Source organism: Manis javanica, chromosome 1 (assembly GCF_040802235.1).
Source record: "Manis javanica isolate MJ-LG chromosome 1, MJ_LKY, whole genome shotgun sequence".
NCBI lineage: Eukaryota > Metazoa > Chordata > Mammalia > Pholidota > Manidae > Manis > Manis javanica.
The window spans coordinates 50,928,825-50,946,284 of record NC_133156.1 but is presented as its reverse complement, the minus strand read 5'-3'; the positions used below and the strand labels follow the sequence as shown (position 1 = coordinate 50,946,284).

The window sequence follows — 17,460 nt, the reverse complement described above, 5'->3', positions numbered from 1 at the left end:
TTGTGGCAAAGAAGTCTGTTCTGTTAAATATCCATTATGGTCATAAGGTACCAGCATTATATAAAATAGTCTTCAGGACCTGTGTTGCTGGATTAGTTCAAAGATCCTTTTCAATTCTAGAGTCTTTAGGTTAACAATTTAAGCCGGCTTCCTGCACCTGAACAGGACAATCTCTAACCATCCTTGGAATAGAGAAAGCAGACATCCCAGCCCGTTTCCTCCAGGTCAGCAGGCTGACCTTCCTCCCTTCCTGCTCCAAGTCCCCCTCTTCCTGCACCTGGGCTCATGCCCTCCTACTGCTGGGAAACTCTTCCTGAGCCAATCATTGGATTTCTTGGATGTCTGTCTTTCCTTTCCTCTTGGCTCCCAACTCTAGAAGTATAAATTGTCCAGACTGTTTATTAGTTAGTATGAAATGATAAAGCTGAGGACCAGAGAGGTTGTGTGGCTGAGACATGGTCACACCACCAGCGAATGTCAGAGCTGAGACTAGAACCCAGTTCCCCTCTCACTCTCCTCAAATGCTTTGTTTTATGTCCAATTTACATTCTACCCTGTGCTACAATTTCACCACATATGTTCATGCATACTACCATGAGGCTATTTTCTTATTGTTTATCTATGATGGTTTTGCTCGTCTCCCCTGGGAAGACAGCAATCTCTTTAAAGGCAGAAGTCAGGTCTAGGTCTGTACAAAACCCAACACTATCTCGAGGACAACATGGGGCTGAAAATGCTCTCTGTGCCAAGTCAGCAAATGCCCCACCTGCATCTTACTCTCCCTGCCAAGCCTTCTCTGCTCCAAGCACTCTTCTATTGAGTGATGTAGTTACATTTTATTCACACAAAGCCATGTTTAAAGCTCCTTGTCAACTGGGGGGTAATTCAGAAGTTTAGAATCACATCAGCCCTTATCACAAGTTCTTAATCAGTTACTCACACTGGGAAAAACCTCAGTTAACTGAAATCCTCAAATAACCACACCCAGTTTGAGTGAGAAAAGTACAACTCTGGAGAAACCAAGTTTTTACCTGGATTAAAAAGAAGATGTATAATTTCTAGGGAGAAGACCTTTACACAATCATACAGTGAAATCAGTTGTGAAATAAAGAAACTCTTTCTTTTTGAAGGCTTGTTTTAAACAAGCACTCTGACAAACAGTATCATTTTCTGCTAAATTCTTCGGTGCCTGGGAAACAGAGCAACCATGGGGGAGGCTCACTGCTAGTGTGTTTGCAGATATAAAAATCTCTATCTGTCTGCTCTGGGGACCAACTCAGCAGCAACACCCCTCTCCCCACGAGTTCTCCTTTTTGGGGAGCTAATCCTGAGGCCCACTGGGCTGGTATCCTGGATGCATAGTTTTTGTTCTTAATAGTTTTCCAAGAGAGGAGCATGTGTCCGCTAGAGGGCAGTGTGCCTGTGCCCTGGCCTCGCAGGGCCTGCTCGGCTGCACACCAGGGAGTTCCCAGCCAGGTGTGGCTATTGAGCCCTTGATGGGTGGCCAGTCAAATTGAGATATGCTGTAAGGGCAAAATGCCCACTGATTTCAAAGACTTAATAAAAAAAAAAGAACAAAAAGAAAGAGAATGTATAGTATCTCACAAATATTTGTTTTTTATTGATTATATGTTGACATTATTTTGGATATACAGAGTTAAATAAAATACAACATTAAAACTGATTTCACTGCTTCTGTTTGCCTTTTAATGCGGCTACTAGAAAATTTAAAATGGCATATATGGTCCCATTGTATTTTTGTTGGCTGGAAAAGAGAGAACAAAGTGGGTGGGGAAGGTGGTGGCAGGGTAGCCGGGCAGAGCCAGGGTAGGGTCACCTGCCACATAGAAGCATGTGGGCTTTGGCAGATGACCACCTGGGCCTGAGCTGTGGCTCCCTTGTTTATTCTGGACTCATGATGTAATCATCTGAAGCACTGGTTTCCCCATCTGTAGATGGGCATGCAAATGTTACCTTCTCATCTGGATGGTTAGTGGTACTATAGCCATTGGTCAGGGTTCCTTCAGGCTGGCATCCTGATGCTATCATTTATAGCACCCTGCAGTCTCAGACTGGTCCCATTCACAGCAATAAATTACATAGTCTCCCGAGTTAAATGAGATCATACATATTGAGTACCTGGTATATTGTAAGTGCACAATTTTACATGTAAAAAGATTACACAATTGAGATAGGCAAGATGGTGACTTTCTCTTCCATAATTCCATGTAATTTCTGACCCTGAGCCCTACTTCTGCTTGAAGCAGAAAACTCAGCCTAGCCATTTTTAGGTAAATTCACTTATTGCATAATTATATTAAAATTCAGAGTTCTAGTCATCTCTTTCCTTCTTCCAAGGGTAGCATCTAAGCTGGGGGAGGTCATGCGGGTCAATGGCATTGGGCAGAGAGGGGATATGGGCCATTTACCTGCTTTTTTCCACCCGACTTTGTTCCTCTACCTCTCTGGTCACTGCCTCCATGGCTGATGACATTGTGGTCCTTATGTGTCTACAGCTTCTCATCTGCCATGGAACCCCCCAAGCTTGTGGGGCCTCTGTCTCTGCACCCTTCAGGGAGTGGTTTGCCTTTACAGAAGGTGGCACTGGAGGCTGACTCTGTCGTCCCACCTGTGTCAGCTGCGTCCTTCCATTCTGTCAGTGACTTTACAGTCCACAGTGAGCAGGTCTGTTCATTCAGTGACCGCACAAGCTTTCTACCTGCTCTGACCCAGACCTTCGACTGACCTCATAGGATGTAGAGACAAGTAAGAAAAGCCACCAGCCTCAGGGACAGCACAGTCTTAACCACGACACTCACGGAAATAACAAGTGGAAAATGATTACTTCCAGGAAAGAACTCAAAGAAAGAAGGAAAGAAAGTGGGAAAGAAAACTAGGGTTGGGGCTCTTACGTGGATGAGCTGCGTTTGAACATCTCGAAAGGTGGGGAGACAGTGGTCCAGCAGAGGACCCAACATGAGCGAGGCTGGGGATGGGATGGCCTTTTTGGGTAAAGACTCTGATTCAGTTTGTTTGGAGGGAAGGTTGCTAATGGGGGTTGGGGGAGAAGTCAGGCCCAAAGCATTATTGGAGGGAAGGTTGAGGCATTCGGGTTTCATCCATTAGCACTGGTTTTTGAATAGGTGGTTTTTGACACTGCATCAAAAGTTACACATAACACAGACCAATTTGGGGCAGAGGACCCTGCTGGGGGCCTGGGTGAGGGAGGGGGCTGGAGAAGGGGAATGAAGAGTTGTCTTAAAAAAAACATAGCTGAGGTTGATTTCATATACTTTGGGCACTGAAAGGATGTGAAAAATTAAGAGAGGGGCAGATAAAGACAATTTTGAGGTTTGAGGTGGGTAGGCAAAAGGGCGGTACTTACGAAAAAGAAGAGGAAGTTTAGTTTGGAAATACATTTTAAAGTCCTGTTATGGGCACTGTGGGTTTTATGAGCCCCCTGGTTAGCCAAGTGAGATGTCTGGCGGGTGAGACCAGGTATCAGGAAGAAGGTCAATTTGAGGGTCACTTTATTTTAGGGAACTAGGACTGAGCAGTTTCTTAATCAGAAACAGATACCACACTGAATTTGGGTAATTCAAAGAGAGTTTATTTACAAAAGGACTAGTGACACAGGTGTCAGTGGGGTGTAGAGAAACACAAGGGAGAGTTTGGGGCCAGAGCTAGAGTGGTGGCTGCACCTACATGGGAGTGGGGGGCCACTAGAACCCAGAAAATGGAGGGTGTGTTGCTCAAAGACCTTCAAAGTGACCTTCTGTCCCGGTGACCTCACCGAGAGGCAGCCAGGTGAAGCTATCCCCTGACCTCATGCTCTCTCCTCCTCTGATCACCTGTGTTGTCTCCCCATTGGCCAAGAGCAGATCCCTGGAGACACATGGAAGGTTCCAGCAAAGCAACCACAGCCCTGGTGTGAAAGAAGGAGATGCTCACTAATTCCTCAGGAGAGAATTATTTCTGGCTGTTTATTCTTTTATTCAATAAGTTTTATTGGGTTTCTTTCTTATTACAAATGTAGTACATGTTAACTGTAGGAAAATTAGAGACTATAGAACAGCCAAAAGAAGAAATTAAATATCATCAGAAATCCCATTGTTCAGACACAAGTTTATAAAAAAAGTCCAGTGATTTCTCTGGACTTTACTGTTAAAATGTACAATATAGATGTCTTTCTATGTTGGTACTTATGAATGATGTCATTTTGAACAGCTCTTTTTACATGGAGGTACCACGATTTATTTAAATAACCCCTCTTAATGCACATGCAGGTTGTTTTCTACATTCTAAATAATACTGCCTCTCTGTAGCTAAGTATTTATACCTGCTTAGTCTCAGTTCCTTGAAGTGGAAATGCTGAGGAAAACAGCATATTCATTTTAAAATTTATTGTAACATATTTTGGCATAGGTTTAAAAAGAGGATATAATTTCAGGGTTAGAATATGGACTTCTTAGCTAACCCTGGTTTAGAATCCTTAGTGAATCTAGGCAATTACTTAACCTCTCTGGGCCTCAGTTTCCTCATCTGTCAAATGGGGATGATGATAATATGATCCTCAAAGTTTTGCTATAAGGACTCAGTGAGTTATTATGCATGACAGGCTTAGAATAGGACCTAAGACCTGGTGGTATTCAAAACAAAGTTAGCTGTTATTATTATCTAAAGCCTTCTCATACAGGAGATACTGAGTGGACTAGAATTCTTCATGCTAAATGCACAAATGTGGCTTTTTTCCTGAAGACCTTCACTTCCAGCCCAGTCACAACACTGCAACACTAAACAGGGGAGGCCGTTCTGGTAGGGCATAGTTACCACGACCCAAGAGCCCCAGGATGCTTCCACTGGGCATAATGAGTCTCTTCAATATTCTTTCCTATCCACCACTTCTTTAAGCTGATTTTTGTGAGGAGCAGAAAGCAGAGAATCCAGACCTTCTTGCCCAGGGCTTGGATTTGTGGTTTCCTATGTAACTGACCAAGCGCAGGTCACACAGGTTCGAAGGGTGGCTGGCTTCTGCAGAGAGCAGAGCTCTCCAAACTGCCTTGCCTCTGAGAAAGAAGGATTCTTCCTCACCCTAAGGTCTGGTCTGGGTGGCCATGTCAGCTTCGCTCCAGCCTCAGGAGTTCAGACCAGGTTTAGGTATCCTCCCCACCCTGCCCATCATGAGGCTGGGGGACGGGGAGAGAGGGGAAGGAGGTACAAAGCTAGAGGCAGGCTTTGGGGGCACCTGGGGATCTTGGGAGGGCTTGCTGGCACTCTTGGATTGAAGTCTGCACTCCCCACCTTGGCCGCCTCAGGCCTCCGTGTCAGGCTGTGTTTTGGCCCTTGGCCCCACCCCTCCTACTGCTCTGTGCCTCTCCCGTCTAGAAACCTGCCACACACCGAGCGCATTCCTGCCCATGAGCTTTGCAATGGCTGTGCCTCTGCCTGCAGTCCTCTTTCTCAAACTTCCCCTGGCTGGCGACTTCCTATCCTGGAGACATGACCTTCACCAAGAGACTTCCCTGATCACGTCCTCCCTGCCTTCACCCCTTCAACAAAATCACTGAGAACCTACAAAGTGTCAGGCACCTCTTGGCCCCAGGATAGACCACCGAGATAAAAAGGCCCCATATGGAAGTGACATTTCAGCGGAGAGGCTGACAGTAAGCAAACAAAACCTATGCCAAGAAATCTTTGGCGAGAGACAAGTGGTCTGCAGAGAAACAAAACCCAGAGGCAGGATGGCGAGCCCTGAGGTGGGTTTGTAGTAAATAGTCAGAATGGTCTAGGTGGTGACATTAACACTGAAACCTCTCAGAAAGAAGAAACCAGCCATGTTCCCAGGGAGCTAGAGCAATAGCTCTCACTCTGGAAAAGTTTGCACCCCAGGGACCATTTGGCAATGTCTGGAGACATCTTTTGGTTGTTGCAACTTGGGATGGAGTTGCTACTGGTATCTAGTGGGTAGAGGCAGGAGATGCCTCCCACAGTATACAGGACGGTCCCCATGATGAGGATGATCCCACCCCGAACGTCAGGAGAGCTGAGGCTGAGAATGCTTGGCTATAGGACCTCAGCCTCAGCTGCCCTGGGATCCAAGGGAAGGAATAGATGAGGGGAAATATGAAGGCAAGACAGACAACAAGCAAGCAAATACAAAAGTGGGATAATTGTGGAAACACCCCTCCACCTGTCCTCCATCCAGTCCTTCCCCTCACTCAGAGGAATAATGAACCAGTGTCCACATGGGTTATCCTATCACATCTGCTCACAGAGAAAGAGAAAACTGTGATAGTAGGTAACATATTACACTCAAATCCAGCTAAAGTGACAACTTTTATGAGTTATGAGAAAATACACAGAAACTGATTTCATCACTTAAAATTCATTTCATGAATTTTTGCTGAGCAGCTTCTATGTCTCAGGCAATAAAGATCTTACCTATACACGGAAGAAACTCCTCCCCACTTGCACCTCTCCCCTTTCTTGCTACACACAGAAACAAGAAGTAGCCATAGTTGGAAAGCCTGGGTAGATTCAGAACATCTATTTATACTCCAAAGAATGCTCATCAAATTTTTGGTTGAAGAATTCAAGTAGATTTTGATAGAGAATGGATAGCAAATAATGTTTTCCTTTTTTAAAACTCTCTCTCTCTCTCTCTTTCTCTTTCACTCACACACACACACACACACATTTTATATTTATGATTTGAAACCTGTATCCATTCAGTAATCAACATCTATATTCAAGACAATGTAGGCTTTCCAGATGAGCTGGCGTTAGCTTGATTGCGTGTCTCACAATGATTGGACTAGATATAAGGAGGGACTATTGTATATGACATATATACCTCAGTTACCCAGCCCTTGCCTGAGAAAGACATTGCTAATTGATTGCAGCACTTTTGACATCCAGAACGCTGCATCCAGGTTCACAGTTCTTTCCAAAGCAACATTCCAGGCACTCGATGCCAGCAAGTCTTGGTTAGCATGAACTTGAAACATTTTTGCCTTTGATGCTGACTCTTTTTCTTTAGGTCATTTATTCCTCATCCTCAATTTGTTCAGTGGATATTTTTTAAACTTCTGCTCAGGAATAGTCACAGATATGTTAGACAAGATTAAGGGAACATTCAGGATTCACATGATTTGTTACTCCCCCCAGGAGAGAGGGGTGATTTGCTCTGAGTTGGTTGAGGGCTTTGGCTCCTTACAGCGCAGGCAGACCCGGAGGAGGCCAGCCAGTGAGCCGGGCAGAGAGTCTGTGATGGAAAAGAGACCTGCCCTCATTCCCTCTGGCAGCCTGAGAGGCATGTGACACAGTCAGTGGCCTATGTGTACACATACAAGTCACATCCAAAGGGCTCAGCAAGGCAGAACTGGGCACCCTTGAGCTAGGAGCTGACTGGACATGTGTGAGTTGAGCACTAGGAGAAGATGTCAAATGATACAGAGCCCCCCACTCTCCCACCCACTCCTGCCCGTTCAGGGCCAGTTCTGGTGGCCTAAGGCCATCAAGTCAGACTGAAATCTCTCTTCCATGGGCTGCTCCCCAGCCTCTTCTGCATCCCTTGCAGAGCAAGAACTGTCACCATCTTTGCACTTTAAATAAACAAACAACTCCCTTTAATGGGGTTCAGTTCCTAAGCCACAGCTCCATCTTTCTTTTCTTTCCTTGCCATTTCCCAGGCACAAGCACAGAACAAAATAAATGCAAACAGAACGTTGGGAAGATTGTCCTACCCCAGGAGAGTCTGAAGCAGTTCAGATCTCTGGGACACTCAAAACCTGAGGACAAAGAAAATGAGGCTGTAGCATCCCTTCCCCCATTGATAACTTTGGACTGGGTGGGCCTCAGGCTGAGACCTAACTTAGGAAGTGTCCCCTCTGGTCTGCTGCCATACACCACTGTCCCTTCATTGTCACTGGAGCCAAACATGCCCTCATTCAAAAACTAAATATGATAAAACCTCTCATTCATATAAATATCATATAATGTCGGGTTATATCTCTGTGATGCTTTTCAATTTGTAAAAATCTCACATTTTAGTTAGTCCCTTGATCTTCACAGCACCCCGTGGATATTACCGTTCCCACCTCACAGATGGGGAAACTGAGGTAAAGGGCTTTGCTCAAGAAAAACATATGGTAGATATTTAGGATGTGAGTCCATGTCTTCTGACTTAAGGCCTGGAGTCCTTTCTAGAATAACACAGCTGCAGTGTGAGGGCTATGACATTTTAATTGTGTGTAGCTATGTTTAGAAAGGTTTCATTATGACAGGAAGTGACCCCACTGAGTGACAAAGCCAGGCATGATTAATTTGAAAGCTCCCATCACAGCTCTGCCTTCTGACCCCAGTCAGTAGGGCCCCGAGTACCCAGGCCAGTCTCCATCTGCTGAGACCCTGCAGGCCTGCAGGAGCAAGCCGCTGCACTGGCCTGCTCCCTGGGCTCAAGCTGATGTCACACGTAAGCCACAGACCCATCTTATCAGACATTGCTCATCCATTCACTCACTCACTTATTCAATAAATCTTTACTTAGCACTTACTATGTGCCAGGCGCTGTTGGAGCATCAGGGACACAGCCGTGTGCCAAGTAGAAGACAATGCCCACAACCCCTACCTGTGTGCAGTTTACATGCTGGTGGACGTGTGGGTAGGTAATGGTGGAGACAGATAAACAAAATAAGCAAACCAGAGTATGTCAGATGGTAATAGGTGCTGGGAAGAAAAGAAAATGGTGAGGGGTATGGAGGAAAATTAATACGGTGGTCAGGGGAGATGTCACTGAGAAAGGGGCATTTGCACAGAAATGGGAAGGAGTGAGTCACAGAACTGGATTAAGGAAAAGCATTTCAGGCAGAGGGAACAGCTGGCGCGGGGCCCTGAGGTGAGAGTCGGGAGAGAGCCAGGAGTGGGTGCTGGAGCTGGCAGGCCCAGTTCCCATTGCACCCCTAGAGGGAGCTGCAATCCAATGTTCTGGATCCCACAGGGCGCTAGAGGATGTCAGGATGTTTTTCTCTGTGCTTGCTCACTGATCTCCTTGGGGAGATCAATTTAGAAATCAAATTTCTAGATCAAAAGGCTTGCACATTTTAAATGGCATGCGTCATTTCCTGAAGCCCTCTCTTACAGCATCTCCCTTCTTCCCCAGTGCCCTGTACATTGTGCTTAGAAAGACGGGTTAATCTTTTTTTTTTTTTTGAGAGGGCATCTCTCATATTTATTGATCAAATGGTTGTTAACAACAATAAAATTCTGTATAGGGGACTCAATGCACAATCATTAATCAACCTCAAGCCTAATTCTCAACAGTCTCCAATCTTCTGAAGCATAACGAACAAGTTCTTACATGGTGAACAAGTTCTTACATGGTGAACAGTACAAGGGCAGTCATCACAGAAACTTTCGGTTTTGGTCATGCATCATGAACTATACACAATCAAGTCAGATATGATTATTCATTTGATTTTTATACTTGATTTATATGTGAATCCCACATTTCTCATTTTTTTTAAATAAAATGCTGAAGTGGTAGGTAGATGCAAGATAAAGGTAGAAAATATAATTTAGTGCTGTAAGAGGGCAAATGTAGATGATCAGGTCTGTGCCTATAGACTAAGTGTTAATCCAAGCTAGACAAGGGCAACAAAACATCCACGGATGCAGAAGATTTCTCTCAAAACAGAGGGGGGGGTGAGGTTCTAAGTCTCACCTCTGTTGATCCCCAATTTCTCACCTGATGGCCCCCTGCGACTGTGCCTGTCTTAGGTTGTTCCTCCCTTGAGGAATCTTACCCATCTCTGGCTAACCAGCAAGATGGGTTAATCTTAAATCTCCCAAATCATTTACCACCTACTACTTGAATCTTCAGAGAGCTCAATGGCTACCACATGCCCACAGGTGAAAGCTAAACTTTTTGGCTCAACATTCAAGGCTTCCTCCATTTGCCCTCAACAGACTTCTCCCACCTGTTCTCCTGCAGCTTCCCTCCAGTCTACTCACATCTCCAACAGACACTGATGAAGGCCTAGTGTGTGCCTGGCCCTGGAAAAAACTGAAGGGACTTAATCTGAGGGGTGGGGTCACAAGTCAATTAAACTGCACTTGGTGGGCTGTTAGAGGCTCAGTGACCAGCCATCCCCTTAGCCCACAGTCCCTCAGTCACACCTTCCCTCTCAACCATGGGCCCTTCATTTTCACTGGACCCCAACATTTATTCATTCAACAAGCATATATGATCACCCGCTATAGGCAAGCTCTCTACTAAGCATTGGGGACCCCAAAATGGGAATGACTGGGCCCCAGCTCTGGTGCCTTTCCAACTTCTCACACTGAATTCCTCCAGCTCTGCTGGGGTTCCACCTGCTCTGGCAGTCTCCTTGACCACCACAGAGTCCAGTCAGCTCCCTCTTCTGGCCCCCTACAGCACGTGTTCTCTGCCTTCCATTTGGCACTTGGCACAAATTTAGTGACACTGTCACTACTTACTTTTTAATAGTTCTGTGTTTCAGCTCTCCAACTAGACTGAAGCAAGAAAGGGTGAGGACTACATCTTATTTTAGGTCTTTGCAATTTTCTCTGCATCTAGTAGATTATCTGGCACATAGTACCTGTTCATTAAATACTGCTTTGTTGAGGATATGATTATATTTGACCTCTGCTTAAAAACACTTGATAAAATCCAATTACTTAGCCTGGCAATCAAGACATTTCCCTTGCTACTCCACTAGGCACGACCTCTTCCAGGAAGACTTCCAGGAATGCTCATCTCAGACTGGCCCAGAGCCATACCCCACACATATGCTCATATGCACACGTGTACACGTGTACATACACATACGCATTGCTCTGCTGTCCTCTATCTGCTATCTGCAAGGTGGATGAGAACTTGGTCTTTGAAGGCACAGACCCCTGGGTTCTAACCTGGCTCTGACACATATTGGCTGTGCAGCCTTCCCTCACCTCTTTGAGCCTCAGCTTCCTCATGTATAAAACAGGCATCATCATCCCATTTGCCTCCTGGTGGAGGTAGATGTTGATGTGTACGAAAAAGTGAGCAAATGCTTCCAAGGAGCCCTGGCAGCATACAGGCCGCAGGAAGCCACAGTGAGTTAGCATCATCTCCCCACTGGCCACATGATGTGTTTGTGTGCTCCCTGGGGGCAGCTCAGGGCTGGCATTTAAAATAATTTTTTTATTGAAGTATAATCGACATAATATTATGTTTCAGATATACAACAAGCCTAGAGCTGGCTGTTATGGAATCCCCAGTGCCTGTCAGGGTCTGGGACAGGGAAGATACTTAATTCAATGTTTGTTGGGTTGATGACTATGCACATTTGCTTTGAGAGAAAGTCTGATAAATACAATAGGCTATGATCCTGGGAAAACTAAAAGCCCACTGATATGACATAGATAATAGAATAAGGCCCAACTTGGGAGAGAGCATGCCTATTTGGGCCTATTTCACAGCCCCACCAGCCTTCTCAGGGCAGCTGAGCTGAGCCAACCCCAATATTCTGCCAGATTCCCTCAGGTTCATTTAGACTCCATTGAGCACTTCTTTTTTATTCTGACTCGAAAACGTATATTTTCCATTAAAATTTAATTTTCTCCCTTCCTCCCAAACCAGAGCACTTTGTCCATAGAGATATGGGCCACTGTTTGCATTTATAGCATCCTTATTAATCCTGTCCTGACCTCTGGGCTCTGCACTCAGCCTGGGGAAACAGCTTCAGTTCCCTTTCCACAGGACCTATTAAAATGCCTTTCTTTTAATTGGTCCAAGACAGAAGATGAGCTAAAAAAAAAAAAAAAGCCAGTTTTCTTTTCCATTTCAGGGTGTAGGAAGGACATGCAGGTGCATCGGTGTCGTGTCTGCAACACCCTGTGTGAAGGACTTTGGGGACCTGCAAGAAGCAGGCTGATGGGGCAGGATCGTGGGTAGGGGCTTACGGACCCTCTGATGGCTTTTCTGGGTTTCTGATGGCTACACTGATGCTTACAACAAATAATGTAAAATTGGATAATACTGTGGATTCAAATGTGGTCTTCTGCAAAATTGTTCTTTCAAGATACTGGTGAGATACTATAGCGACTCTTTTGGACACTCACGACATGCCTTTGAACATTTACTTTGCTTTAGGCACTGTTCTGAGTGCTTTCTGGGTATTTACTCTCAAACCCTCACAACAACACATTTGAGAAATGTATTATTTGTTTCCATTTTTCAGGTAAGGGTATGCAGTTCACCAAATAACCTAGCTCTAGACAGCAAACAGCCCTGACTAGCATGTGGGGATTGTTTCTGGGCATCTGTTCTCTAGGTGGGGGCCCAGGAATGCCAGCTTGGTGATAGGAGCCCCGGGTGCTGCTCCACCCCCCACCATCTTGGACAGGGCATAAACCACCCAACTCTACCTGGTGGCCCTGGTGGCAGAGGTGGGATCTGTTCCCAGGCTGGCCCTAAGTCTGCATGCATAACTCCTGCACAGCCCTGCCTCTGCCCAGCATACTCATGGGGGTTCTTTTTCCCTTGAGTTGCTGGAGCTGAGAGCAAAGCTGGGGGATAGAGAAGTAGCTTGATCTTGGTTTGGTGAGAGCAACTGGTCAGGCAAATTCACGAACACTTGAGACCTTACCTGCCTCACCAGCGATGCCTCCAGTTCCCCAGACCCACAGCCCATTACCTGGAGAAACTGAAAGGGTTCCTGAGCTGCTGTGCACACCCGGGGAAGGGGGGATGGGGATGGGCTTGCAGCCATCTGGAGCCCAGGTGCTCAGAGAGTAAAATGATTCCAGAGAGCAGCCAGCCTCTCCCCCCATCGCCTTCTTTTTTTATTTAAAATACTCATGCAGGGACCTATAGGCTGAAGGAGACTTTTCTCTGCTTCTCTTTCTGGGCTTTCTTTTTTCTTTCCACCTGAGACTTTTGGCAGAGTCTGCAGTGACAGCTGAGAAAACATCCTTCAAGAAGCCAGAGGGATTTAAAATACATTTTTTCCTTTGCCCCAGTAAGAACCAAAACAAAACATTTAGAATGTGGCCACTTCCTCCTTGTCTGGCACACATTGCAGGCCGAGGGGAGCAGCTAGGGACAAATGTGGTTCTGACAAGGTGTGTTCTACCCTCCAAGTCCTGGTGCAGAGTAATTCTGCTCACGCTGTTACTCCTATTGAGTTACATTACAAAGAGCTCATTCAGGCAGCATTTGGCAAGAATGGATTACAGATGAGGGTCTGGCTAAACCCTGGAAATGCCCTGAAGACTAATGCAGGCGCTCAGAGCCAGCAGCCCATCTCTCTGACGGCCCTGCCCTCTCTAACGAAGGCCCCCACAAGCCAATGGTTCTATGAATAGCTCTCTGCCAGCCCATAATTCCGGTCCCTACCATCATCCCATCCAGTGACCATCTTGCATCTGACAATATCCGCCTTCAATTAAGACTCTCCACCATCAGTAACTGGGGGGATTTCACGGTGACAATAATCACAAAATGACAACAGCTAGCATTTGAGTTCTTACCTCATGAATTATTCTTGGTGTTATATTCAGGTTATGTCCCCTGTAATCTGTTTAGAAACTGAAAACTTTTCCTCCCAGTTTACAGAAGGGAAAATGGAGACTCAAAGGGGTTAAGCTACTTGCCTTAGTGGTGATTCAGCAAAGCCCACGCTTTCAGAGGGCTGCCTCCCTAGTCAAGATGCAACTGGGGAAGGTCACTTTCCTTACCTTGCTGAGGAAAAGACTGTCATGTGTAATTTATACCCTTATGTCTGCTATTCCTGAGCAGAAGTATGACACATTGTCAGGGTGGCCTTTCAGTGATTTGTGTGAAGTTTGCCCTGTCCTCTACATTGTGGGGAGTGATTTCCAAATGCATTTTATGGGAATGTTCCTTGGAGTGTCAATATATATTTTCAAAAAGTATTCAGGGTCAGATTTCATTTGTGAAGCCTTGGGCTAAGCACCATTAATTCCATTCGTCAACTGCAGAACTTCTCAGGGCCTTTATTTTCCTAATCTGCATGAAACTCTCCACACTGCATTTCCTTGGTTACAAGATGCCATCAGTTCTATGATGCACCATTTATTCAATAACTTCTTTCCTAGGTCATAAACATTTTCACATTTGATATAAATCAAATGTAAGTGTGCTAATTTCCAAAGCATTAGTATGTGGAAATCAGAGAAATGTGTTACTTGGCAGGGTTTTCCTAAGACTTTAAACCAAGGAACCATCTTCTGCAGGACGGGTGTTCCTCAGAAATGTCTTCGGAAAACCATAGGATGGAGGAGAAAGCTCCTTCAGGGCTTAGCCAAAGAGACATTGGAGGAGACAGCCTGGAAGTAGGAGGCAGGAGAAACTGAGGGAAGATGAGAAGGCAGGACAGGGTGGGTGCTGGGGCTTATGAAGGGGCTGCCTCCTGACACCAGGACCATGCTTTGCCTGGCAGCTTGCCACAAAGGGGGCCTGCAGGGAAGAGGAGGAGTTGTTTTCAGGATATGCTTCTCTACCACTGTTAGGCTGAAAGCTGAGGATACAGGGAGCAAGTAGCCACTACCCCTGCCCACAGGGCCTCACAGTCCATTATGGAGATAGTAAAACCAGCAATTTCAGCCCATGGAGACCTGGCAGTGGGCAGGGTAGATGCCAGTGCTATGAGAGCCCAGAGGAGGGTATCCCTCCTGGTTGGGAAGGGTCAGAGAAGGCTTCCTGGAAGAAGTAGCTTTTAAGCTAGACCTGAAAGACAGGGGCAGGTGAACAATAGTAGTCATAGTACCCTAGAGGTTGGGGTAGACAATGGGGCCTTGAAAAGGGCCGGGTCATGCAGGGCTGCAATGACCACAGGAGGATGTATGGATCTCACCTTGTAGGCAGTGGACATATGGCATGGGGCTTAAGGCCACAGGCTCTGGAGGTGGGCCATGCAGAGTCCCAGTCCCTGCTATAACCTTCCTAATGATGTGACCTTGGACAGGTTCCTTTCCAGAGCTAAGCCTCAGCTTTATCATCTGTAAAATGGGGATAATGACATACCTATTGCAGAGTTGTTGTGATTATCTAAGGATGTGTATGCAAAGGGCCCAGAACAAAGCAACTGTTAATATTACCAGGTGTTAGCCCTGACCCTAGAATTGAATAGTGTGTTTTGTGCAGCCCCATTTATAACTTGGAGAACTGGAAGTAATCTCTATATTCAGCATTTAGGAGATAGCTGAGTAAACTGTATTCAATCTGCTTTCTAACCATGAGACAGGCAGTAAAAAATAATGCCATGAAGACTTTTATTAATAGGAAAAGTAATTATAATACAATAATAAATTAAAATAGAAGAGCACAAAACTTTATGCCATCATAGTAGATTGCAGAAATGACCACAATATTTTGTAGATCTTCCATAAGAGATTCCTTTCCTTAGTCCCTTGGATGTGAGCTGGCCTGTGGTCAGCTTGGACTAATAAGCTATGGTCTAAGTGATATGGTGCAAGAGCCAAACTTTGGCTGTGAAAGGATTTGCAGCTTTTGCTTCTCCTACTGCTCTTGGAATTAGCACCATGAGAACAGGTTCATCTAGTCTGTTGAGAAACACGTGGCACAGTCACCCTGTTGCCACAGCAGAGAGCCAGTCAACCACAAGACATGAATGAGGCCTTCCAGGGCCAGCTGGCTGCAGGTCCATGACTGAGCCAGCTGAGATCAGCCATGCCCAGATAAGACTAGAAAACCCCCTGGCAGAATCTTGAGCCAAGGTTGTTGCTAAATTTGGGGATGGTTTGTTACATAGCAATGGATAACTGATATATCAGTCTATGGTTGTAATTGTGTACAGAAGCCACTTACAATGGGGAAAAAAATCCTAGAAAAAAAGGATTCCACAATACGAATAGTGGGTTTATTAAATGGTGGAATTACAGATGACTTTTAAAAAGTTGTTTCAAAATTTTAAGACTATGCTTCAACTACTTGCAATGAAAAATAAGTGTACATTTTAAGCAGTGAAAATAGGAGCTGATTCCTTTCTGGGGAGTTCTAATTCAAACCTCTCTGCAGGTTCCTGTTTAGAGTTGGGACCTCATGATCAAGCTCCTGCCTACGCAGATGTAAGGGGAGACATGAGCTGAGTCCTTCACTGAAGGGCCAGGATGGTGGGCTCTGGAGGGCTGTACCCAGGCCCACTCAGGCTTCCCCCTCATAGGCTCTGAAGTGGGAAGCTTGGGAACTATCCTCTGGTGTTTTCAACAGCCATATGTATCTCTGCTTTCTGAGTCCCTATGGTGTTCACAGTCCATGTAGTGCAGACAGTCCCATAGCCCTGGTTACCCTTTAATTGTCTTACTGGGTCTCATCAGCTCCAGAACCGCAGCTGACATAGCAGGATGAGCCTGGACCCTAACTACAGCTCCATTCTCCCTGATCCTGCATTTGTTTCTTGGCACTCACTGGGCTTCAGGGCCTGAGCTGGGCCTGCACATTCAGAGGTGAACTAGCCACAGTCTCCAAGCTGTGGGGGCACTTGATCTTGTGGGTGAGACCCAAACATTCAAAAGCCAAAGTTAGGGTGACCACATAATTTATCTTTCAAACTGGGACATTTCTGACAGCAAAAGAGCCTAACTGGAGTAAACAGGGCTGTCAGGAGCTAACGGGGACCTACTGTCATGCTACCCAGAGCCCACTCTCTCCATGTGGAGCTGCGGTCAAGAAGTATAGCCCAGCAAACAAAAGACACTTAATTGAATTAAAAAGAAAATCACTGCTTTCCTTTAAATGCATAGAAGTGGGTAACATCCATAATTCACAGTTACACTTACACGTTTCCTCTGCTGCAGAATTTTTTTTTTAACTGTAGCTGCTGCAAAACCCCTCCCTTGTCAAGCTGGAAAAATTTTCTAGGACACTTGGCCTATGTGGACTTTCTCTCTTTCTGCCACCCCCTCCCTTTCCAGCTCAGCGTTATGATACCTCTCTGCCTCCTACCTTTTTAAAGCCAGCTCTCTTTCCCTATTCTCCAGAGGGATTGGAGGAGGAAGGGGAGGAGAATCTGAGAATCAAGGGCAAAGGACTGACTTTCTGGGGGGTGGGGAGGGAACAGGGGCACCCATGTAGATCAACCATACCAGTCTTACCCTGGCATACACACAGATACACACCGTATAGTATGCTAAGTTCAATGACGGAATAGGGCCACATGAACGAGGGGCCCTCATCCAACTGGGACTTAATAAATATTACTGAATTATGACTTAAACGGTCTGTGACTTTAGTCAAATTATGTAACTCTTTTGAGCCTCAAATTCCTCTTCTGAAAACTAAGTAAATGAAAAAATGAATGACATGAGTGAGAAGTAGATAAATGAATGATACTGCAGCAAGCACAGCTAGCTAACCAGCAAGTTTGATGGCCCCTCCCCTTGCCTTAAAAGATATGTGTCCATAACCAAATCCCT

General features: G+C 45.6%; 1 protein-coding gene across 1 annotated transcript in view; it reads right to left on the bottom strand.

Moving 5' to 3' along the window:
* Positions 1 to 17,460, bottom strand: part of KCNIP1 (potassium voltage-gated channel interacting protein 1) — a 335,952-nt gene that overhangs the window by 273,247 nt on the left and 45,245 nt on the right. The gene's annotated exons all lie outside the window — the stretch shown is intronic.